At 42.3% G+C, this 20,008-nt stretch overlaps 1 long non-coding RNA gene across 1 annotated transcript; it reads left to right on the plus strand.

The window, feature by feature from the left end:
• Nucleotides 1-11,970: 11,970 nt before the first annotated feature.
• Nucleotides 11,971-17,970, plus strand: LOC142842483 (uncharacterized). The gene is made up of 3 exons (XR_012909393.1): nucleotides 11,971-12,154; nucleotides 16,451-16,561; nucleotides 17,735-17,970. It is a non-coding gene; the product is annotated as an uncharacterized LOC142842483 (long non-coding RNA).
• Nucleotides 17,971-20,008: the final 2,038 nt, after the last annotated feature.

Below are 20,008 nucleotides of genomic sequence, written 5' to 3' on the forward strand. Positions count from 1 at the left end.
TTAAGAAAAGAAGAGCCCCTGTGCCCACAGAGGCTCCTAGGCTCTCCAGCACTGGGAGACAATATGGGGGAACACAGGGCTGGTGTACGGCATTGAGCTGATGGTGAGGCAACTGATGCAAATCCAAGTTTAAGATGCAGGAATGAGGCTGGTGAAGAATAAATACATCTCAAGTTCATCAAGTTTGAAACATGGAGAGAATGAATGAGGACAGCCAGGAAGAGAACATGAAGTGGGAAAGAAGATCCAAGACTTAGGACTGTGGGTGATGATGGGCAGAGAACCACCACTCATCACTGGGTACCAAGAGTTAGAATGGTGGGTGATGATGAGCAAAGTATCTCCTCGCATCACTGGGTACCAAGAGTTAGGATTGTGGGTGGTGATAAGCAGAGAATCACCTCTCATCACTGAGTACCAAGAGTTAGGACTGTGGGTGGTGATGGGCAGAGCATCTCCTCTCACACTGGTTACCAAGAGTTAGGACTGTGGGTGGTGATGGGCAGAGCATCACCTCTCATCCCCAGGTATAGCTTCAATGCTGAGTCACACCAGAATATGAGAATGAGGAACGAGAATATTAAAGGAATATTTAAATGGTGAAATTGCCTTAGAATAAGCATAGTAAAGTTTGGCTAAAATTAATGTATTTGGCTATAAATAACCAGACTCCAACTAGGTCATAAATTTAATGAATTTCTTCTGGTTTGTTTTCCTGAAAGTTTATATAAAAATTGCTGCATCATAAGTGACCTCATTTCCAATTCCAAAATTGTTTTAACTTTTCACATGATGTGAAAGTGGTGCATCAGGGCAGAAACGGGTGTTTTTACAGATCATAATCCTTTAAGGGAATCATCTCTATTAAACTGTTTTTTCACTAGAATTACTAATGCATTACAAAAATTCACATGGCTGTAAATAGAAATGAAAAGTCCACTTTCCCATAACTTAGATTAGAAAGTCCGCTTCTCGTTTGCTAGGGACTTTTTATAGTTGCAGCTTAAATTCAGGATGAGTTTTACAAAGCAAAGATGTAAATCCTTCCACAAAAGAGGAACTTTCACAATTAGCCAAAACCAAGAGTGCTGACAGGGGGGAAAGGATCTTACCACAAAGTCCCTGAAGCTACCTTCCCAGGTTGGATGGCCACATGTCCCAGGCTTTTCCTAGCATTCTTCATCTTTGTCACTCCAAAGGCAGGTACCACATGAAAGAGCAAACATCTAATATTGAAGCCAGCTGTGTTTAGTCCTCTCTGAACACCTCTCCTTCTGCCTCCCACAGGTAGTTTTCACAGACAAAATGGTTTTAGACCAAACGGCAACCTTTCAACTTCATGGCGCATGTGACTTATTAAGAAAAATCCTTTTGTAGGCTTGTTTTGAAAAACAGCAAGGACCCAGTATGAGCTGGGGTGATGTATAAAAGAACCTCTCTTAGAAAGAGGAACTTCAAAGCAATCCTGATGTCCCAGAATTCAGTGTGTTTCTAGTAAATAGGATCTGTTTGGGCCAGAGAATTTTAAGACTTTGGCAGAATTCAGAGATGAAGAGTCTAGTCCGGTGTATCTTTTTTCTTCTGAGCCAGAACATATCAACTGGACAAGGCTGATGTCACAAATGGGTTGCCCAGAGAGGGGGTACAAGAGCTCACTTTGGTTTCCTTAGGGTACTAAGCTGGTTCATGGCCGGATCTAGCAGCAGGGGTGTGACAATGGACACAAGAAGTCAGAGCTAGAAGAGGACCCCATCCAGTGCGTCCTTTACAAATTAAAAAGGCAAGAGATGGCATAGAAAGGAGGGTTGAAAATATCTGGTAGGCAACTTTTAAAAACTTGAGTAGTGCAGAACAATGGCCATGGCAATAATCCATAATTACCTGAGTTTCTTAGACATATTACACTAATTCACTTGGTTTTCCATCTGGGGTGGGAGGTGTAAGTCAAGATCTCCATCCTCATCTCCTGTTCCAGTGCCTCCTTCCTCACCAGGAACCACATCTCCCTCATAGTGCAGAGCTAATTTGCACCATTAAGGTTTTGTGCTGGTACAAACTACCTTCCATCTAGAGCAAATCCAACCAAAGCAAAGCTCATGAGTCTTTCTGCAGTGTAGGGAATTGTTCCTTGGCTCTGTCACTAGAAGCTGCCACCCTAAGATCTCTAGGTCTCTAAATATCTTTGAGCAACAAAGGCATTATGGAGACTCACTACTAAATGATAAACAAAATCTCAACGTCGATCTTTAGGAATTCATGAGCCAACTAAAACCAATCTAGGAAAAAGGTGTTGTCGTTTTGTTTTGTAAGTTATTTTTAGTCATTTATTTCTACAAGCCTCAGCAACTGAGTGTGTTAAGTAGAGCAACTGCCAAGATTCAAGAGTCAGTTCAGCCTCTGACAGTGAAGACAGGACTCTCAGCAATGACAAAGGAAGTTCTCACCCAAGAGCAGGCATCTGTGCCAAGACTCCAGACTGTCCACGATTCAGGGGCATGTGATGGATCCTGACATTAAACTAAGTGGAAGATGAATAGTCAGAAATTAATCCTAACCCACGTTTGCCACTGACTCAGCAGACAGAGGTTCAGTCCCCCTTTCTAGAATGATCATTGTGCAATTTTAGCCATCTATCCACCTACCTGGAATACAGCTACCTGTTTTGACAATTCAAATACATATCTGATGAAGTTTTATATTTATATGAAAAGCATCACTTTCTACATATCTACTTCTTAGGAGAAAAGTAAGTCTCCAAGCCTCCAAGTTCTTAAGGAATAGGGCCATCCAAAAATTAGCAGTCTAAGAGGGGTATCTTGCCTACTACCAAACCTCTTATGCTGGATTTTTATTTTATTTTATTTTATTTTGCCAGCAAAGAAAGCTTGTGTTCTAGGTCCAGTTCTGAAAACATGTAGTACCATTATACATTATACAGACTGAGCAGGTTATATTTATATGTTAAAAATTAACATATATATCAATGATTAAAGAAGAGAGTCCATGAATTTGAGGAGGTACGTGGGAGGGTTCAAAAGTAGGAAAGAGAAGAAGAAAATGATGAATATTGCAATCTCAAAAACATTTTTTTTAAAGAATGGTATAGGGGGCTGGAGAGATGGCTCAGCAGTTAACAAAATCTGGCTGCTCTTCCAGAAGATCCAGGTTCAAGTCTTAGCACCCACATGACAGCTCACAACTGTCGGGAACTCCAGTTCCATTGAATCTGACACCTTCACATAAACACACACACACATAAAACACCAATGCACATAAAATAAAAATAAAAATTCATTTAAAAATTAACGGTATACTGCATAGTTCCCAAAAGACTGTTCTATGAACCACTTGATTCTAATTCAATGAACTCTTTAATATTGTACATATTTCTTGATTCTCACCCCAAACCCACAAATTAGAGTTGTCTTTGGAAAGACCTAAGAATCTGTATGTTTTTACTTTTCAGGGCAGCTCTGTCTTTCTAGACTCTCAATTCTGCCACCATTTAGGGAGTGTCTTGGTCCAAGTGAGAATGCTATAGAACAAGTATTCTCTCTCAGTGAGAAGTCACTCTCCACACAGAGGTAAGGAAATCTCTGTACTACAGCACCGGGCCCACTAGGGCTAAAGTCAAAAGAAGAGCCAGTGTTAAACAGAAGATTTTATTAATATATATATATATATATATAATACAATATAAACATTTCAGGTTTATGCATTTCACACTGAGATACTTAAGTCTCTTTTGGGTTCCGGCCCCAGGTTACACTTTGAACAATTTAAAGAGTCAGGAGACTGTAAGTCTGACTACTTAAGCAAAAAGGAGATTTACACAGAAAAGATATTATATACTGCCAAAATTATTTTAAGCACACCAGCATTGCTTGCGCTCTCTCTCTCTTTCTCTCTCTCTCTCTCTCTCTCTCTCTCTCTCTCTCTCTCTCTCTCTCTCTCTCTCTCTCTGTCTCTCTCTCTCTCTAAGTAATTGCTACCCAGTCTCCTCTTGCCTATCTGGCTAAATCCTATCTTTCCTTATAAGAGCACAAGGGACTTAATTATGGTTGTGACCCTGTGATTCCCTGCCCCCCCAGGCCCAAATTACTCATTAGAACAGTGATTCTCAACCTTCCTAATATTGTGACCCTTTAATACAGTTTTTCATATTGCGGTGACTCCAAACCATAAAGTTATCTTCATTGATACTTCACAACTGTAATTTCCTTAGTGTATGAAACATGATGTAACTATTTGTGTTTTCTGATGATCTTCGGTGATCCTTGTAAGGGGTCATTCAACCCCCCACCATGGGGTCAGGACCCAGAGATTGAGAACCACTGCATTAGTGGTATGCCTTTGAGAATGGGTCTGATAGCTAGTTAATTCTGGTGACTAAATGTTTACATACTAACATCCTATTCTAGCATTCTAAATTTTACTTATCTCCAAATGGTCTGGTTAGTACACTACGTATCTTTGGGGTACTTAGGGATAGAGCTCCTTTAATTAAATTCTACTTTGTGTGATTTAATGCTTCCTAAGCAAATCTATTAGTAAATCCTTTATAACATCAATTCTATGACATTGAGCTTCCTCTACATCAAAAACCACCTCCATGGGATTATATATTTGAATCCTTGGTCCCAGCTGGTAGAAATATTTTAAAACGATTATGAGGTATGGCCTTGGTGGAGAAGGTGTGGCCTTGATGGAGGAGGTGTGTCACTGGGAATAGGCTTTGAGGTTTCAAACGTCCATGCAAGACCCAGTCTTTTCTGCTTCCTTTGAGTGGGTCAGATTTAAGCTCTCAGCTACTGCTCTAGCAAGATGCTTGCCTGCCTGCCTGCCACCATGCTTCCTGTCATGATGGTTGTGTTTATTTGAATAGGAATGGCCAGTATAGACTTGTATATTTAAATGTGTAGTCATAAGGGAGTAGTGTTACTTGACAGGGATTAGGTGTGGCCTTATTGGAAGAAGTATGTCACTGGAGGTGGGCTTTGGAGTTTCAGAAAAGTAAGAAAAGGATTTATGCTGGAAACGTTACTAAAACTTTCTGAGCCTTAATGTATTTATTTGCAAAATATTCATATGTTTACCCTTAGGATCTTTTGTGAGGAATAAATATGGAATATGGGGGATACCGGGTACACAGCAGCTTAAGATGGGTAGTTACCAACAGTGATAGTAAGGTAGCAATGCACGAGAAACTGTTCCTGTAACTGGAGCAGAAAAAAACAACAGCAGGCAACATACGAGGATGCGGGGCAGGCGCAGTGAAAAGTGCTGAAGTGTCATTGAAGCTGACAGTCAGAAAACATCATCCTTGTTGGAAAACTCAAGTAAGAGGGGATGAGGATGCAGAGGAGGCCATGTGCGTAGGTAGAATGGCATCATTGGGAAAACGGAAGCCTCCTCGCTGACCTATTAATAGAACCATATGCATAGTTTTTGCTTGGTATCTTTCTTTGCCTCCATTTCCTAAGGAGTAAAGACCAAATCTACACCAGCACATTGTTCAGGGAAAACAGTAAAAAACAAAAAATAAGTCAACCTGGCTATGTGACAAATTGCTAAGCTTGTTCTTGCAGAACAAATGGATACAAGGGAGACAGGGGCGGGAACCAGAATGAGAAAGCAGTACTACGTGAATGCAATCTTTGGGGAAGGCAGTGGAAAAAAGCTTTCGCAAATTCAGGAGCTCTAGAGAAGAGGGTGTTTCTGTGGATTGCATCCTGTAAAACTCTCAGCTGTTAGTGGATCTAGGGGAAAGAAGAGACCACTGTCTGTGCTGTGATTCGTAAGAGGCAGTCCTTTATGATGGGAAACTGTCCTAAATGCTGTCAGGCAGCTAAAGTCAACAGGAAGTGCAACACGTGGGTACATAGTCCAGCCCTTACAAGGATTCCTTCATTATCATATGTAGACAACAGGAGCTGAATACGCAGAAAGGGTGCTAGGGCGACCAGGAAACCCAGTTGAAACCTCTGGAGAGGTTGTCCAGGTCAAACCTGCCCAACCTCAGCCTACTCAAAGTGCTTAGCAAATCTGACCCAACTGTAGAATTCCCTCGTCCATTTTCCACACAAATATCTTCCTTTCTCCACCTGGTCAGCATCTGCCTCCCACCCAGAGTGTGTTAGCCATTCTAGGAGATACATTGAATATGGTGGTGCTGTTGCATTGCAACCTCAGCTTGCCCAGCCCTACTTTCCTTCTTCTTGCCCATCACTCCTAACTCTGCTTCACTTACCAGTTAATGTAGCTAATCCCATGATGGCTGTAGTTGTACATCTGTAGTTTGGAACACTGAGGCAGGAAGACCATTAGATGGCAGCCAGCCTGGACTATATAGTGAGACTGTCTCAAAAAATAACAAAATAACATTGCCATCCTAGCAACCCAAGGAGACTAGGGGATGTGTCTCCCCAACAATCCATGGTTCCCAAAAACATAATTCTGGCCAGTCAAATTTTCAGAAGCCAGGATGAGAAGCTACTAAAGACTTTCACTTAATTGAAGATTCAATTAAGACCTGACATTAATTAATTAATTATAGATGTGAGAGACCAAGGCAAAAAAAAAAAAACAAGACAAGTTCAATCTGGAATGGAAAAGGAAAGAGTTAAGGATACAAGAATCCATTGTTTGCAACTGAACCTCACACACCTTGTTTGAGACAGTCAGGGTTATTCCAGGTCTTAGGCCCTGAGCAGCAGAGGCCTTGTTCATTTCCTGTAGAGTACCTCCTAACAGAACAGCTCAAAACCTCAGGACAGAAAGTTGGAGGTAGAGACACACAAATTCCTGAAGCATTTCGTATTTAAAAAGAAAAGAAGAAATGACTGTGAAGGATAAAGGAAATTGGAATTGAAAAGAAGATTAAATGCTTGTCCAGTGCTTGCCAAATGATTATTATAACTCTGGGCAGCACTGTCTCTATGTTAGAGTCTAAGATAGCTGAGGCTTGCTCTCATAATGTGTGCCTAATTCCTGGCTGGTCCAAGAGTCAGACACGTGCACATCTGATGCTGAAACCTGGGCTTCTTCCCACAGCACTTGTTCCCACAGCAGAGCAGATTCCGCCACGTAACAGAGAGCAGTAACAAAACTGTGCCATTCATCAAAACAAACAGTATATGGGACCCGTGTCAAAATAATCTGGGACTGTGGTAGGTAGTGAAATGAGTCAGGGGACAGACAAACCAAGACTGCACAGGTGTTCACAAAGGTTGAGGCTGGAGAAATGCTGAGCCCAGGGTTCCATGATCAACTTCTCTACATGTGTTCTGCCTGTAATTTCTCATACGACAAAGCACACTCTTTCAATGTGCCCATCTGAACAGTCAAAGAAACACATCCCATCTGCTAATTTTCAGATTAGCTAACACACAGATGTTCTTGGCTTCTGGAATTTTGGCTATTGTCTTAATTAAGGTCACTATCACTGCGTTGAAACACCATGGCCAAGAGCCACTTGGAGAGGAAAGGGTTTCTTTCACTCAAAGTTCTATGTAATAGTTCATCATCAAAAGCAGTACGGGCAAGAACTCAAGCAGGGCAGGATCCTGGATGCAGGAGCTGATGCAGACGCCATGGAAGGTGCTGCTTGCTCAGCCTGCTTTCTTATAGAATCCAGGAGCACCTGCCCAGGGGTCATGCCACCCACAATGGGCTGGGCCCCCCTACATCAATCACTAAGAAAATGCCTTACCTGGTCTTATGGAGCTGTTTTCTCAGTTGAGTTCCCCTGCTTCCCGTTAACTCTAGCTTGTGCCAGGTTGATATAAAACTAGCCAGCACAGTTCTCAGACTGGCTATTTAGCAAAGAATTCTTACATTTTTCTAGGAATTGGCTTTAGTGTTGGGTGAACATATATTTTAGACCTAGTTTCATCAAAGAGAGCATAGCACCCGGCTGTCAGGGACCTAAAGTGCTGAGCCATCAGTGATTTAAAGCACTCGGTGGTCAGTGATCTTGCTGTGCCTTGGGGCATTTAGTGACAGACAGCTATCACATGCCAGCCAATGTACAGTCTATTTCCAATACAACAGATTGAATCATTTTAATTCTCATTTTATTGATGACAAATTGAAGCTCAGAGGAGTTAATAAACTTGACCATAGCACAGCGACTTTTAATCCATTTGCCAACTCCATCAGCTCCTCATCATTTACTTTCTGGAAGAGAGACAAAGCACCAAGTGCAGCTACCCGGAAAATGTCAACTAGTGTTCTGCATCTCTGACTATGCTCTGGGTTTCTTGGTACTGTCCTGATTCATACGGCCTAGGTTTCTGCGTTTGACCAAGGTAGAAAGGATTAATCATCAAGATGGGTTAACTTGCGTTCCCTTCCTCTGAGCTACCACATAAATCCTAACCTGCTATTGTGCTGATTGCCTCTTACCTACACTGCAATATGACTGTTCCTTCAAAGTAATCCTCATACAACAATCAGTGATTTTTGTCATGCGCCTTGGAGGGGAGATGCCTTTCTGGAAACTGCTGTTTCAAATTGTAGAAGATGATTTTCTCCCTCTCTGAAGTCACAATAGTTATCCTGGTAACCCAAAGTACAAAGTATAGGAGGTGTGTTGGGGTCTCCAAGGAACCTAAAGACAAAGGAGCCAGGGAAAATTCAGAATCAGGCCCAGTTAAGAAGTTTCTATACAATCACGTGAACAGGCTACTGGTGCTGGCAGCCTTGTAAGCGGGCAAGTCACCCAGTTCATGACTAGTCACAAAATATGTTCCAATCAGGAAGGCCTGAAAACGAGAGGTCCCAGGAGGTTCTGAATAACTGCACAGCCTAAAGCAAATCTAATATCTCATCCCACTGTTGAGATCTGCAGTCACGGCTTCTGGTGCAGGAAAGTTCCTTGTTCTGTGAAGTGTTTTGAACAACTCAGTAGGCGGTATTATATAGAAAGTTCTATTTTACAACAAATTCCCCCCAGAAATGGCTAAACTATTTCCCATGGTGACTAATGTTGCCCACCGCATATCAATTCCCCCATGGTAGGTTAACCACTGTGGCGACACAGCTGTGTACAAGTTCTGTGGCTTCTACACCCTTCACCCAAACAGAGCCCAGTGGGGGTACTCAGTTCAATTTGTGTTCTTCACAGTTGGAGTCTGGTCTGTTGATCAGTGATGAACACTACCTACACTTGGTCTCTCTTCATTTACATAAGTTACAGTAGCCCCAAATCCTCCCACTCAGAGGCTGTATTTTTCAGGCCTTGCTGACTGGCTCATATTTGGGGGTCAGTTATGAACTGGCCAGTGTATCTCAGCCTCCTCAAATAAATCAAGAATAGGTAAGAATTGAACTTCAAGGGTGGGAATATCCAATAATGCTGGGACCATTTTCTTCATATAAGTGAAATATAAGTGGGAGATTTTCTCCATGAAACAAATCTTCTGTCTTTGCTAAATGAGAATAAACCAGGCCTGGAGAAGATAGAACTACTTCTTAAAACAGTCAATACTGAAGAAACTGGGACCTGAACGTCAGATGGTGGTCAGGTGTAAAAACCACAACAAAAGATGACAGGAACTCGGTGGTCATTGCTCAATGGTATCCTCAGTTTCTTAGCATCTCCGTCACTTAGCCTGTGACTTTGGTAAGCCCTTGCGTCTATCTGTGTGCACTTACAGGGTACCCCAATGACTTCCATTCACTTTGGGCCACTTAAATTTGGTCTCTTCACCCCAACTTTGGCTTCAGTTATACACAATAATACTGAAATCTACATTGCCTCCAGATAGTTAAAATATAGAAGGCATCATTTTGAACTTTGGACATTTTCAGAGAATTTTTTTCTTTCAGATATTTTTTGACAAAATACATTTTGCTACTGTTAAATAAGTAGAGCATTCTGCGGAAAAGGTTAAATTTCTTGAAGATTTATACCTCAGTTAATGGTTCAACTATGTCTGTGCATATGTGTGTGAAGACATGTATACGTGTGGTGTGTGTGTGTGTGTGTGGTATGTAAAGTGTTCAGGTTGTTTGTATGTGTATGTGGTGTGTGTGTGTGTGTGTCAGTGTGTGTAAGGTCAGAGATTTGCCGGAGTCATTTCTTTCACCACATAGGTTCCCAGGATCACACTTAGGTCATCAAGTTTGGCCACAAGTGCCTTTTCCCACACAACTATCTGCCAAATTTGGTCTGCCAAATTTTATGTCTTACCAACTACAAAATTAGTAATTCTATATAAATTAGTAATTCTATATAAAGAACCATTCAAAAGCACCTGGTCTTTGACTATACGTGGTCTGGGGTTGTGTGGGGGGTTTTTTGGTTTTGTTTTTTAGTTAGTATTTTTTGTTCTTTCTTGGTATAAATGGAAAATGGTTGGAGGAACACATAATGTATTTTATCGGAGACTGCTGGCGCAGCTGCAGCTGGGCTCACTGAAGCCTGGCTAATACCGCAGTCCTGCGTGGTCTGCCCAGAAGCGCTGACTGTCACCGGGCAGGAACTGTGTCCACGCTCCCTCTGCAGTGTTGCTAGGGACAATAGGCAGAGCACTGTGATAAATGAGAATAGCATTGAAACTCTAGTCCAAGGTATAAAACGTCTATGGGGTTTCCCCCCAATAGATAATCCAGGTTTAATTACAGAAAAAATATCAGAAACCAGCAGGTGAACATGAGATTCATACCACTGGACTCCTAAATCATTATAACTCAACCCTTCACCCATTTCCTAGCAATATTCAAGGATTCCAGCTGGAGATGAAAAATTACTTAAGGTTATAATCCAAAACCCCAAGGAGGCCAACATCTACTGCATTAATGCATTACAAATCTTGAATTTAGGGGCTGAAGCAATGATTCAGTGGTTAAGAGCCCTGGCCACTCTTTCAAAGGAGAGGGTTCAATTCCCAGCATCCACATAGCAGTTCTACAGTTGCCTGTGACTCCAGTTCCAGCCCATCTGGCATCCTCACATAGACATACATCCAGGTAAAACCCCAATGTACAAAAAATAAATAATCTTTTTTAAAAAAAATTTTGAAATTAAATTTTAACATATTTTCTGAATTACAAAAAAAAACTCTGAGAAAATAAAAACTAAATTTCACACAGAAAGACAACATAAGTGACTAAGTAGAAGAAAATTTATGGGGGAAACTACATACAAAATAATGCTATCAAATATATGTAATATATATATTGCTCCAATTTACCTGGCATTACTCTCACAGCTAGCTATTAAAATAGGCTTCATATTGCTCAGCACAGTAGCACATCCTATAAACCCAAGCCCTTGGGAAGAGTCAAGAAGGGTCAAGAAGTGGAGGCTAGTCTGTGTTTCATGGCAAGAAAAGTCTAAGATACATGTGAACAGTCTTTTCGTATCAGAAAATAATGAAGTGCTTAGAAACAAAAGGATGAAAGCAAGTTAAAAGAAACAGAAAATACCAGAGACTTTGTCCAGTGATGGCGTATGCCTTCATCCCAGCCGTTAAGAAGCAGAGGCAGGCAGATCTCAGTGAATTTGAAGCCAGCCTGGTCTACAGAGCTAGTTCCAGGAAAGCTGGGTCTACATTAAGAAACCCTGTCTTGAAAAACAGCAGCAACAGCAACAAGAAACAGGAATCAGTCCGAACGAGCTGCCAATGATCAAGCCTCTAAGCAATTTAAGCAAGAAAATAAACAATGGCCTACAGGACTATTAGCCAAAGTACAATAGAAACATACATAAGTCCACACTAACATAAATAAAGAAGTACAGAATTAAATAGAGATCTATCTTCCTTATGAAGAAATTCATAAAATATATATATATATATATATTCCACCTTAGGAATTAGACCTTACCTTTCCCTCCACTTTGTTCAGGAATGAGTTAAACTTAGTGACTCACTTTCAAGGAACACAACAGGGAACTGAAAAGAAGTGATTTTACACTGGAGCACACGGCCTGGCAAATGCTAACTCAACTGAATGACAAGGTTACTATCAGTGACAGTACATGACTGCAGAGTTCTCTGTCATCTGAGATAACAAGAAGTTTGTTCCAATTTTGTGGGTTTTCCCCAAAATCCCACAACCATAGTCTGTTCATGAGAAAACATCAGACAAACCGAGACTGTGAGATTCTACAGGATATCTAGTCGGCCCTGATCAAGACTGTCACAAGGTAAGAATCAACAGATTTTTATGAGATCGTCACAGGCTGCAGGAGATTGGAAGATACGGAGTTGACAACAACATACCTATGTTAATTTCTTTGTATTTGTACTAGACTTTAGTAATATAAGATGTTGGCACTGGGGTACCTGGCATACAGCAACTTCCTGCACTATCTCTGCAAATTTTCTGTAAATCTAAGCTTGTTCCAAAATTAAACTAAGAAATCATTATATTCAAAAAAATAGACCATCTATGCAAAATATGTAACAGAGCAACTATGCGCTGAAAAGAAACTAGATGTAAGGGCATAACAACTTTTTAACAGTTTTCTGATAGGATTGTTATTCTCTAACTTTCTTTTATTTTTGTCTGTGTGTGTATGTTTGCGTGTGTGTGTGTGTGTGTGTGTGTTATGTGAGTGTGTGTATAGCATACTCTGCATGTGGAGGCCAGAGGATGGATTCTGGCGTCAGTATTCTCCTGCCATTTTGTTGAGGACGGGTATCTCTTGTCTCTGCCACATCATGTAGTCTAAGTGAGCTGGCTAACAAGTATCCAGGAGATTGCCTGCCTCTGACTCCCATCTCCCTGTGGGTGGTCTGGGATGACAGACATATCCCACCACATCTGACATTTTCTCATGGGTTTGCAGGAAATGAATTAAGGCTGTCGGGCTTGCACTCTTATGCACTAAACCACCTCACCAGGCCCTGTGCTTAGTTCCTCTTAAGGAACTTTACAAGGAGCACAGAACTCTGCAAGGGTTCATCTGTACATGCTTACTGGCTGTGTCACATGCCAAGAATTGTTCCAGGCACTGTGGATGCCCTGGAAAAAAAGATAGGGTTCCTGTCTCCAAAAACCTTCAAATAGGGTTGGAGAAAGACACAGAAGCACAAAATAACACAGAGTAATGTGTGCTATGTAAGAAGTCATTTGAAGATCACAGGTATGTACCTAAGAAACAAATCCATGTGTGATAGAGACAGTCCCAGCGGGAAAGAGTTCCCAAGGGCTCCAAAGTGTCTTATGGCTTTCCAGTACCTCCGTGAAGGACCAACCACTGTCTAACAGTGTCAAGTCCATTTGAGGAACATGGCACTAATCCTGTGAGCCCTTTGAATAGCCTTCAGAACTTTCCACTACTCTTAGGATCAAGCTAAATTGCTTACATGCATGTTAGTTAATTTTATGTCACTTTTATAGGCTATAGCACCGAGTTACTTAATCAAATACTAATCTGGATCACTCTCTCTTCTGTTCCTCCTTGACACCTATTCATCCCTTGGCTCTTAGCTTGGCTGAAGCTTCCGCAGGGAACCCTCTTGGGCTTCCAGCCCCAACTCACTCAGAATTACCTTTCAAGCTACCTCACAACTCCCCTGCATAGTTGGACGAATTACAGCCCAGCACTCCCAGCATGGAAGTCCCATGAAGGCAAGAACCACGTCTTGTTTGGTTCATTTGTTTCTAATTCTATTCTTTGGCATAGTGCTTGAAGCACGAAAGTCTCCCAATGAGTACGTGTTTAATGAATGTCAGCAAGAAGAGATGAGACTAGAAAAGAGCTCGTCTGAACAGCCACAGCTTCTGAAGTTCTTGCCAGACAGAATTCAGTGACCCAGTCCTTTTGATGACTCATCAAGTTGAAACTCAAGGTTTAAAAAGGGGAACCTGGAGAGGCAGTCAAAGCAAGCAGAGAGGAGGGGTTGTATTTACTGGAGACAGAAATGTCCCTGCAGATGGGCTGGAGGCGGTCAGTGTGGCTACAGCCTCGTGTTGACATTGACTTCAAAAATACCACCTGTCTCTTACCCCAAACTGGGCTTTATGTAATAACATTTCCCACATATTGCAGCTGCCAAGTGTTGAAACTCCCTGAAGTACCTTTCTGAGGTATTACACACCAATGCTAGCCTGCTAAAATGGGGAAAAATGACACAAATTCTTACCCCATGTGTTTATTTTTCCTGTTAATTTTCTACTTATTCTTTGAGAACCTCATCCATGTATACAGTACCTTTCAATCATATTCACCTGCCCTCCATATCCCTCTCCCAGCTTACATTCTTCTTTTCTATAGCTCACTGAGACCGATTAGTGCTGCCTACATATTTATATTTATAGGGGCATCCACAGAGCATGGACAACCTACCAGGGAACACTTCCCTGAAGAAAACTCCTTATACCTCCCTACCTCAGCAGCCATCAACTGCGAATAACTTTTCAGTTAGCGGTGGGGCTCCCAGGCCCCGTCCCAGCCATGCTGGAACGTTGACTGCCTTAATCTTACGTTGATGTCGTGCAGGCGACCACAGCTGCTGGAAGTTCATGAGTCATGGCCAGAAGGTGCTGGTCCGCTCCAGTCCTCCTGGCCTCTGGCTGTTACTGTCTTCCTACTCCTTCTCCAGGATGTTCCCTGACCTTCACCGCGTAAGGGGCTGTGGTAGAAATGGCCTTTGTGTAGCTGAACACTCTGTAGAAACTTATCCTCTACCCTTGGACAGGCTGTGAATGTCAGCATTAACCATCCCCTATTGAACAAGGATCTTCTTTGTTGAGGTCCAAGAGCTACACTGATCTGTGAGTATAGGGAGATATATTTAGAAGGCAGTTTGACACAATTTCCAATTAGTAAAATCGTAGTAGGCTCTCCCTTTGGCCTCCGAGCTCCCCAGACATGATTTTTGGCCATATTTACAGAGCACATGTGTTTTCTTTTGTGGAGTGGACCTTAAATTCAAACAAAAGCAGTTGGTTGCCCTGTAACATGCTACTATTGCACCCATGGGCTTATCTATCAGGTTAATCATTATTGTAACTGCAGAAGACTTATTGGATATGTCTATTGATATATTCAACAGAGAATGACTAGAAGAGAGGCCATTCAGCACTGAGGAAATGTTTACAATCCTCTGACAATAAAAACTGTAACACATCTAGGTGTGTGGGGGAGAGAAGCAGACACAACTTGCTTGCCTCATCGGCAGCTGGAGCAGCAGACTGGGTATCAAGGGAACAGGAAAAGAAATCACAAAGAAACTGGGAACTCTTGAGCAAGGGGTTAGGACAGTTAAGAGACACAACAAAAAATAGGAAATGCAATTCATTTAAGTGAGGGGAAGAAATGCTCAAAGGGAATCCATGAGCATTGAGATTATACTATCCAAACATTAGCTAACGTGAGCCAGCAAGTTGCTGGAGACCTTGGGTTATACTTTAGGAAGGAAGCTAGGCTTCGGGAAGAAGATTGGAGATCATCAGCCTAGGGGGATACCTGAAGCCATGACTACATCCTGTGTGGTTCCATGTTACGTCCTACCTAATCTTTAGCCTTCGTTGTGATTTCAGGATGATTTTTTAAAAAATATTCTAAATCCTTTTTCTGTATAGTTGACTTGTGTAGTTAATAATATCATGACTCATCCATTTTATTGATAGTACAGTCATTAAAATGAAGCAGAAATTGTTAGCATTATGTATTTTTATTTAGGTTCTCACTATACTGTTAAGCATTAACCCCATTCACTTCAACTGACAAGACTGCCACAGAATTACAAAACCATTTTTAGTGTTTTTAGAAATCTGCTAGGTCAGTGGTTCTCAACGCTGGGTCACAACCCCTTTGTGGGGTGGGTTCAAACGACCCTTTCACAGGGGTTACCTAAGACCATTGGAAAACACAGATATTTACATTACAATACATAACAGTAGCAAAATTACATTTATTAAGTAACAATAAAATACTTGTATGATTAGAGGTCTCCACAACATAAAGAACTGTGTTAAAGAGTTGCAGCATTAGGAAGTCCGAGAACCACTGATGTAAGTGGATCACCATCCCTACTCCTGGACACCTAAATGAATTTTCAAAACACCAGAACTTTGGTAGCGCCAAAAGAACCAAAGAATGTGCAGCTGGAGATATCATCTGTGTGTCTAATTTTGACCAACATAACTCCCTAGAGTCTCTGGCTGTAGAAAGAGAAAGAGAGAAGGGACAACAAGGAAGTTTGCAGTGGCTTATGAGACAAGCCAGACAAAATATGCCATCGCAGCTGGGGCCAGGGGAGGCACAAAGCATACAGCTGTCCCAAATGAGATTTAAAATCAAGCTGGGGTCAGAGGCAGAGTGAAATACAGTGACCTGAAAATGGAATGAGATAAGGAAGCGAGGAAAGTATGGAGAAACACTGATGGATTCTGCTCAGAAAGTGACGCCAAGCTGAAAAACAAGTGTAGAACTAAGGAGGGTAGCTCCAAGTAAACCATGACTTAGCAAGCACCTTTTCGTCTGTCTCAGAAAGAAATACTTCTGAAGAGTGATGGTCTGGAAGAGTGACAGGGGGTGCTGGCTGATAAGGAGAGCACTCTGTGACCCCACCCTAGCACGACCCGGCCTGACCTCCATCAGGTACACACTGTGATGATCACCAGGGCCTTTTCCAGAAGGTAGCAAAACGGGCTTCCCCTGGCCTCCATACTATCTGCCATATCCCATGCTCTGCCTTCCTTCCTCCTGACCACCCACCCATAAGGGATTGCACAGGTTCCCTCCCTCAGCTGGCTTCTTATGGGAACATCTCTGGGCTCCCAGGCCTGCCACAGCCTCTCTCCCCTGGCATCTCATGGGCTGCTTTGGCTTCAGCACTTTCCACATGTCAATGACTGTCAAATGTTTACTCTCTCGCCTCATCTGAGCTCAGGTGTACATGGCAATTGCATCACCTCTTGGGTGGTTTACAAACCCAACTTATCTAAAATTGAACTCTAATTTTCTCCTGCGGATGCATGCCTCTAATATTTCCTATCAATGAATTTACCTCCATCCAGTCTTGTGTTCTCTTTTCCTCTATGCCAAACAGTGGCTGGCCATCCTTAGGTACCAGTTTGAACATTAGTTCTTTGATCCATCTTTAAGCCACCCAATATTGGTTAGCTGCCTTTCCACAGTGTACTCCTCCAAGTACCTGGGATTCCCCACACACCAAATCACACCCTACTTCTTATTTACATATTTTCATCATCCCCTGGACCTTGAACTCCATAATAGAAAACATATCTGTTTTATGAGTACATGTATTTCTAAAACCCCAGCCTAGTACTGTTCTATATTCAATAAATGACTAATAATAGTGTATTGTAAGTCTGTCTCAGCAGCAGAACTCATCAAATCTATGTCAATGACATCTCCTTAGAGAATTAAAAAGAGTTCCAAAAGTCCTTCATCTTAGAGCAGTGGTTCTCAGCCTTCCTAATACTGTGACCCTCAAATACAGCTCTTCATGTTGAGCTGACCCCCAAACATACTATTATTTCGTTGCTCCTTCATAACTGTAATTTTGTTATGAATCATGATGTAAATATCTGTGTTTTCTGATGTGTTGTAGGTGACTCCTGTGAAAGGGTCATTTGACCACAAAGTGGTTGTCCCCCATAGGTTGAGAACCACTGTCTTAGAAGACGCCGAGAGCTGCAGTATATCCAGGAATATTGGTTTCCTAAGGAATGGCCAACCAGAGCCTTTCCCTAAATGCAAAGCTCCCATTTCACACACAAAGTAATCAATCTCATTACTCCCAACAAGGAGCATCAAGAATGAAGGAGTTTTGACACGAGAGGTGGCTCAGAGGTTCGCAACACCTCCTCCTGCTCTTGCAGATGACCTGGGTTCCGTTCCTAACATCCACACCATGGCTGACGATGGTCTGTAACTCTAGTCCCGGGGGTCTGAGGCCCTCTTCGACCTCTGGGAACACCGAGGACCTGGAGCACATCGAGCATGAAGGTTAACACGCACACACATAAAAAATAAAAACAAATCTTTAAGGAAAATGAATTAATGAGTTTTTCTTTTGGTTTCTAAGTATGTGGGGAAACAGGATAGGGAATTTTAATGTGAAATATTCATGAAATAAACCATATCAGACTCTTCCCTGAATCAGTATTTTCAAAACTCGAGCACAAATGGGAATCATCTGTAGGGCTTGTGGAAGCACAGACGTCTAGACTTGACCCCAGGGCTTCTGACTCAGTCCGTCTGGGACAAGGCTGCAGAATTCGCATTTCTAACAAACTTCCAGGTGCTGCTGCTGACACTGTTGATCAAGGCATCAGAGCCATGAGAGCCGCTGCATCGAACATCTGAGTCATCCTTACTCAAGCAAACATAAAGTGTGCTGGAGAAGGGGCAGTTCTCTGAAGCCTGGACAGGAAGGACTCGCCAATGAGCAGGAAATTCACATCCGGGGAGCTTGCACATGGATCAAAGTCCCTCTGAGAAGCAACAAGACAGCACATTGGAAGCCAGTCCCTTGTGTGGAGGCTGATTACTACCAGAGCAACTCTGATTAAGTAAGGCAGCTCGGCATGAAATGGACGCCATGGGCCTCGGGGTACAAGTCCTAACTAGCATCTTCATTCTTCCACTAATAGTTCATTCTCCCTTTGGGCACTGGGCTCCTACCCCTGCCCCTTAGATTCCAGTGACTCCACCCTCTGAAGACCTAGGAGCATCCCAAACTTAGATCTGCTCAATACGCATGAGCCACACTCACACTTAGCCCACGATTGGTGCAGAACTGGCATGTGATGTAAGTTAACCCAATGAGAATTAGTCCTAGATGCTATTCAGCCTGCTGAGACTAGAATCATTCCTCTGGGGTTGTCAAGGCAAAGATATTAAAACTGGGGGTTTAGCAGAGAGAGAGAGAGAGAGAGAGAGAGAGAGAGAGAGAGAGAGAGAGAGCAATACATGGAGAAATTGCCATAAAATGATCGAGACAATGCTAGCAGATTACCTGTCGTAAGCAGGATCTTTGAAGTTAGGATTCTAACCTTGAGATAAATCTTTGTCCCTTACTTATGAAAATCTTGACCAAAATAAAAGAGAATTCTGGCAGCCAAAGAATTCATGGCTCTAGTGTAAGATGACTAAGTAAGGAACTGTTCTGGAAGATTCTCTCCAGAAGGACAAATCTTATAGGTGCACTGCAATTCCAGTAATTAATTTTTACTATGTCATTTGTTTATGATAACACTTTGTGCTGTGCCTCTCCCCCCAATTGCTTGCCTTCTTTCCCTTTTGTGTAAGTTCCCTGAAGGGAAGAACTGTCCTCTTTGTAACAGTTCCTCCCCCATCCCTGGGAATGCACAGTAGTAGCTAGCTCAAGTAACTATGTGCAAAGAGCAGGCTTTCATTTTAATTATCAGAAATCAGTTTTAAAAGAAAGACACAGGGAACTGAGCACATAGGAACTAGCACTAAGCCTGTAGCCACCCTCAGAGTCAAGTAAACCATTCCACTCTAGAATGAGTGCTCCTAACCAGATCCCAACTCCCACAAGAAGGTTTGCCGTTTCTCTTTTCTTTGAGAAATTATTACGAGGCAGGGGATACCAGCGAATGACGGCTGAGGTGATGACTCCCACAGCAGTCAGTTTCCTCTTCCCCAAACCAATTTCCAGAAACTCTGCCACATCATGCAGCAAGAACCCCCTAGTTCCAACTCAAAGGACAGTCCAGCGGTCTTGGGCACAGCCAAGAGCAGCCATCCTTTGATGGCTTTCAGTGATAAAGTGCTTCCTGCCAGAGCACTCCCAAATGCTGAACTCACGGAAGACAGTTGCTACTTTGGAAACAAAACCCAGCAAGGATTTGTAAGTGGTATCTAATGCCAGTGTATCACTCAGATCTTTGTCCTGTTGCCTCAAGAGTCTATTGGCCTCCTGAGGGACAGCTGTAGCCACTGAATGTGCATCTCATGAGTAGACCTAGAAAGTCCACCTTTCTGACATCAAGGGACCTGCCCTAGATGAAAACCAAAACCAGCTGCCTCTCCCAAGCCTTGTGGATTTCATAA

This window comes from Microtus pennsylvanicus, chromosome 1 (genome assembly GCF_037038515.1).
Source record: "Microtus pennsylvanicus isolate mMicPen1 chromosome 1, mMicPen1.hap1, whole genome shotgun sequence".
NCBI classification, from domain to species: domain Eukaryota; kingdom Metazoa; phylum Chordata; class Mammalia; order Rodentia; family Cricetidae; genus Microtus; species Microtus pennsylvanicus.